We start from the raw sequence: 6,215 nt of genomic DNA, 5'->3' as shown, positions 1-6,215 counted from the left end.
AGCGTGTGAGTGTGCAGGGCTGGGGCACACAGCAGTGTCCCTCGCACAGCCAGGCCTCCAGGAACAGACTGGAAGGACCAGCAGAGCAGGGTCTGGTCTGTGCCCGTGTTTGCCTGACACCCTGGGCAAGGTGCCCCAGGGCAATGGCCACAGACCAGCCCCTTGCAACCACCATTCCCAGCACTGGCCTCTCACTCCAACTCAGGGAGGTTCTTTGTCCCTCCATGGAAGGACACCAAAGGAGTAGGTCAGACTTCCATGTTTGCATTGCACAGAGGAGACTGAAGCATGCACACCGTGTGTGTGTGGGGAGATGAACCTGAGGGAGCCCAAATGCCATCAGCTGTTCCTAGAGGTGCCGTGAAGGCCAGTGGGACAGACAGTGCCTCCAGGTCACTTCACTTGGAGAGTAACGTCCTGTGGGAAAGCACCTGAATGCAGCAGTGGGATGTGCTCCTGTGAACCGAGGTCCCTCTGTCCATTCCTGATGCCGAGGGGCATCTCAGACAGGTGCAGAGCAGGGCGATACACCACAGAGCTGAGGTGCCTCCCAGCCTCTGGCAGTGGCAGCAGGAGGCCAGAAAGTCATTGTGCCTGCTGCAGTGCCCTGCCTCCGCACGTGCAAGGGAAGGGCTCGTGCCTCTGAACACCCCTGTGTGTAGGAGGAGTGCATGAGGCCAGCTGAGATATGGGCACCTCACAGGGCCCTGCCATTTCTGTGTGTGACTCCAGGAACAAACCCCACTGGCCCAGGGAGATTCATCTCACCCGCCTCAGACAGGCTCCTTGCAAATGCTCCTGCTGGTCTCGTCACCCTTTCTGGATTGTGCCCTCAAAGGTGCCAGAGCCATCAGAGAGGTTCTGGGGTCCTTGGAATAGGCAGACAACATCACCTCAGTCCCTGGGAAGGGGATGGGCCAAATACTGCTGCAGCCATTTCCAGGTACTTGAAGGACAAGAAAGGCATTGGCGAACCTGTGTGGGTAGGGGAAAGAAGGGGATGTTTTGATCCTGGACCTTAGCAAGGGTTTTGACATGGTTTCCCATAATCTCTTTATAGCCAGATTGGTGATATCTGGACTGAAGAAGGGGGTGATGTAGTGGGTGGGAAGGTGGGTGGTGGATCCAGCCCAAATGTCAGCAGTGGTAGAGTCCTGCTGGTGGCCAGTTCCCAGTGGCATCCCTCAGTGCAAGCACTGGGGCCAACACTGTTGACTGTCTCCATTAACTGCCTGGATAATGTGCCGGAGTGCCTTTTCTCCTCCTTTGTGGATGATGCCAAACTGGGCAGACCCGTTCCACAACCTCATCTGGTTCACCGTGCCTTGAGCAGGATAGCTGGACAAGGTGATGTTCAGGGGTCTCTTCCAAGCTGAGTTATTCCAGGATTCAATGACTCTTTTCCTTGGAGAGCTTTTTGGAGACAGAAGAGAGAGAAGAAGAAGGAGAAACAGAGAGGCAAAAGTAAAGGTGTAAAATGGACCAATATAAATACAGCAGTTCCTCTGAAGAACGTTTCTCCACTGAAACTGTTGGTAGGAACTCTATTAGATAAACATGACGAAACAAGCTTAGTTTTACCTGCTCACGTACATATATATCTGCTGCGGAAGGGTGATGGCTGGTTATGGTATCATGTGGTCAAATGTGTCTCGGGAACTCATAATCCAGTAGGAAGCCAATGACTGTGAAGGGGGCTGTGAGGTCACTTCTGCCTCTGGAGGTGAGAGGCCAACAGGAGGAATGTGTCTGGGAAAGGCACTGTGAGGTCACTTCTTCCGGAAACCGCCGATAGGTCAGCCCTTGACTCATGGCTGGGATATGTGCTTCTAAACTCACCTCTGCCAGTGTCTCTGACAGGCCAGCAGAAGGCACCTGGTTGGCACATTGGCTGGGAGACCCCCTCTGCCGAAGGACCTAGGCTCAGTGCAGGAAGGGGGCTTGTATTTTGGCTGTCCTGTCTCTTCTGCCTGAGTACAGGATGGGACAGCAGCAGGCACACAGCTCTGTCTTGTCTATCCAAGAAGCTGAAAGGCTCGCAGCCTTGGAAGATCATGGTGAGGTTACTTCTGTCTGTTCAGGTGAAGGGCTGCAAGAAGGCTGGTGGGTTTGGATGCCTGTTTAGAAGGGTGGTTTCCCAGATGGTGGAGCTTTCCTTGGATGTAGGGAAGAGCAGGAGAGAGAAACAGTTACACACAGTACAGCTCGGATGGTAGGGATTGGACATGAGGAGGAAGAAATGTCACTCCGAGGGTGGTGCTGTGGTACATGAAGTCCTCCAGAAGGAGTATGAGGTCAGTCCATCTCCTTGTGTTTCAAGGAACAGAGTGTGAAGGGTGGACAGCCGTCAGTGAATGTACGGAAACGGCAGGGTGAGAGCAAGGTGAGGAAGCGAGATGGGTGTCTGCAGCCTGCAGGGCAAAAGAGGCAGCAGTGGGACAGCGTAGGACAAGCTCTGGTGGAGATGGCAAAGAGCACTGGCAAGGCTGGAAGTGGCCAAGAGAACCCAAGGCTTTGTCCCCCTGGGTACAGCAATCGTCTCTGCCACCAAGGCCTATGAGGAGACATGTTGTCCTAAGGCAGTGGGGGCCTCATTGCCTCCTTGCACACCCCCAGTAAGGCTGGGAGCTGCCATAGCCTTGTCCTGCACTCAGCATCACCCTCCCCCACATCCCACTGCCCCAGGAAGAGCCCTGAGCAATGCGTGAGGGACAGGACCTGCCTTCCCCGGGGCTAGGGGTCAGAGCTTGGCCTTGCTGCTTCATAAAACAAAGCCAGGGTTTTCTGAGCAGCTGAGCTGCCTGCACATTCCCTTTGCCTCCCTGCAATCCTGGCCTCCAATTCTCTGCTCTAACGAGTCCCTGGGGAGGCTTTGCCAGTAATGGCCCTCAGTGGGGCTTATTAATACTTCAAGGTACTTTGGGTTTTGCTTGTGATGCTGACTCTTGGAGAGGTTTGTGCAATCTCTTCTCAGTACCTGAAGTTCAAGGACTCAGCACAAATACTCCATGGGGCTCATTGAAAGAAAGCAAGCCCTAACGAGCCATGTCTCTTCCTGTCATTTTCATCAGGTCTTCAAGAGTTGTACAGATAATTGGAGCTGTTTCCTAGCATAGTTATGGGGAAAGATTTCAAAGAGCTTCTAATAAAAATGAGGTTTTATTTTCAAGGGTGTAATTTATTATTACACTGAAGGAGAGATTATTACACTCAAGGGAGAAGCTGTCCCTTGAGCTCTGACAACCTCCCACCTCACCTCCCCAACCCCACCATTTCTCTCCATGCCCACCTGGGACCTTTCCTTACAGCAGACTTCTCCACTGATCTCTGCAGCTGGATGGTACAGCTCCTTTGCACCATCTCCCCCCTGCTCTCCTTAGAGACCTGGCTGCACACAGGCACAGAAGGGTTTTTCTTATTTGCAAGCAAAGGAAAAGTCAAGCATGGTCAAGTTCCATAAAGAAAACAGACCCTGCAAGCATCTGCTAAGTCCAAGCTGCCTCTAATGAGGTTGCCTTTCTACAGGGGATAATCTTAGGAGAACTATTTCAGGTAGGGAGATCCAAAGAAGAGAGATATAAAAACATAATTAAAGAGTTGGCTAAGGAGACAATTAGACTGCTGAAAGACAGGCAACTTTTAAGTCCCTGATGTCAAAGCAGCAGCTGGATGGGTGAGAAGAATCTGAATGAACCAAGAGTAAGGGGAGGAGAAATCTGGAGATTAAGGGAAAGGGCTTTTGTCTAGGCAGTGTTCCTGTGAAAAGATGATGTTAGAAATGGCTCTTCTATCAAGAGAGGTGAAAACATATGAAAGATAAATATTAAATTTATATGAATAATATTAATTTATTTTAATAAATTAAATTTAATTTTAATTTCAATTCAATACACTATATAGCAGGTAGAATAGTGGTAATGAAGTGACGCTGGAAGATCGATATTTCTTTGGAATATCCCTTTTGAAAGGTCACGGGACTGATAGAGGTCTCTTGGGAGTGAGGACAAAGCAATGTTGCAGCCATCGTTGAAAGAGGCCAAAAGTGCAGCCCCGGGAACGCCAGGCTGTACAAGCTCACTTGGGGGAGGAGTGAGCCTTCCCATGAGTGCTCTTGGGGGACATTGCTGGGCACCTCAAAGAGCAGAAGGTGTCCAAATGCAGTCAGCATGGATTAGCCAAGGGTAAATCTTGCCTCACCAACCTGATGGCCTTCCTGATGAAGGAACTGCTTTTATGCACGAGGGGAGAACAGTGGGTGTCCTTTACCTCCACTCCAGCAAGACTTTTGGCATGGTCTCCCTCGATATCCTGGTACCCACATTGGGCCATTACAGTCTGGATGGGTCAACAAACAGATGGGTGAAACACCAGTTGGAGGATGAGGCTGAGAGAGCAGTGGAGAAGGGGTCATAGCCTACCTGGAGGCCAGTGGGCCATACTGGGGCATTGTGGGGCAGCACAGGGGCCTCTCCTGAGCCCTGTGCAGTTTAACACCTGTATCCATGATGCAGAGGAGGCAACTGTCACCACGTCTGTGGATGGCACAAAATTGGGAGGACCATTGCTGTGTCCTAGGGATGCCATTCAGGGCAAACCTGACAGGCAGAAGGACTGTCGTGTCAGGAACTTCAGGAGATAGAAGACGGACCATAGCCTAACAGCCTGCAGTTGCAGGGCCTGGGGAGGCCTGGCTGGGGAGCAGCTCTGTGGAAAAGGCCCTGGTGGTGGTGGGGGACAGAAGGCAAAACATGACCCAGCAGTGGGACCTGGCAGCCAAGGCAGCCAGCAGAGTCCTGGAGTCTCACCAAAAGAGCGAGGGCAGTGATTGTCTCCCCCTGCTCATCCCTCCTTAGACCACCTGTACACAACCGTGTCCATTTTGGGCCCCCACTGGGGAAGGGGAGGAGGGAGGGAGCGCCTGTGGGGCTGCTGGGCTCTTGGCCAGAGATCACCAGCACAGCAAGGGAGGTGTTGGTAAGTGGCAGGGAATTGAGTGGAGAGTCATCGAGCTGCTGAGGGGCTGGAGCACTTGCCTGGGAGGAGAAAGTGGAGGAAAGGGCCTTGTTCAACGTGCAGAAGGGAAGGCCTTGGGAACCTCATGGTGACCTGCCAGTCCCCATGGGGAGGCTTTCAGGAAAGTGAAACCGGTCTTCTCATGGTATTGCTTGGCAGGAGAATAATAGGCAAGAGTCAAATGTTGAAATGAGGAAGTTTCTGGCCAGTGAAAATGAAATGAGATATATGAAGACCATGGAGTGCTTTGGCTGTGAACTGAATGTAAACCAATCCTCTGACTTGGGATCTCACTCAATGGAAATGTTCAATATTTGTCATGACAAGGCCATGAGCAGCTGATCCAGCTGGAGCTTTCTCAGAACAGGCTTGGAAACTGCGGCAAGAGCTGTGGGATTCCTCCTAGACGCTATGCTAAGGCACATGGAGGACAGGGAGGTGATTCGGGACAGCCAGCACAGCTTCACCAAGGGCAAGTCCTGCCTGACCAACCTAGTAGCCTTCTATGATGGAGTAACTACATCAGTGGATGAGGGAAGAGCTACGGCTGTCATCTAGCTGGACTTCTCTAAGGCCTTTGACACTGTCCCCCACAATATCCTCCTCTCTAAATTGGAAGGATATGGATTTGATGGGTGGACTGTTCAGTGGATAAGGAACTGGCTGGATGGTCACATCCAGAGGGTAGTGGTCAATGGCTCGATGTCCAGATGGAGAACGGTAACGAGTGGTGTCCCTCAGGGGTCCGTTCTGGGGCCAGTGCTGTTCAATGTCTCCATCAATGACACAGACAGCGAGATCAAGTGCACCATCAGCAAGTTTGCAGATGACACCAAGCTGAGTGGTGCAGTCAACACGCCTGAGGGACAGGATGCCATCCAGAGGGACCTGGACAAGCTGGAGAGATGGGCCTGTGTGAACCTCATGAGGTTCAACAAGGACAAGTGCAAGGTTCTGCACCTGAGTCAGGGCAATCCCTGGTATCAGCATAGGCTGGGGGATGAAGGGATTGAGAGCAGCCCTGCCGAGAAGGCCTTGGGGGTACGGATAGATGAAAAGCTGGATGTGAGCCAGCAATGTGCTCTCGCAGCCTAGAAAGCCCACTGTATCCCGGGCTGCATCAAAAGAAGTGTGGCCAGCAGGGCGAGGGAGGGGATTCTGCCCCTCTGCTCTGCTCTGGCGAGACCCCACCGGAGCACTGC

The sequence above is a fragment of the Platalea leucorodia genome (assembly GCF_965183815.1).
Source record: "Platalea leucorodia genome assembly, contig: HAP1_HAP1_SCAFFOLD_119, whole genome shotgun sequence".
In the NCBI taxonomy this organism is placed as follows: domain Eukaryota; kingdom Metazoa; phylum Chordata; class Aves; order Pelecaniformes; family Threskiornithidae; genus Platalea; species Platalea leucorodia.
This window is presented reverse-complemented; position numbering follows the sequence as displayed.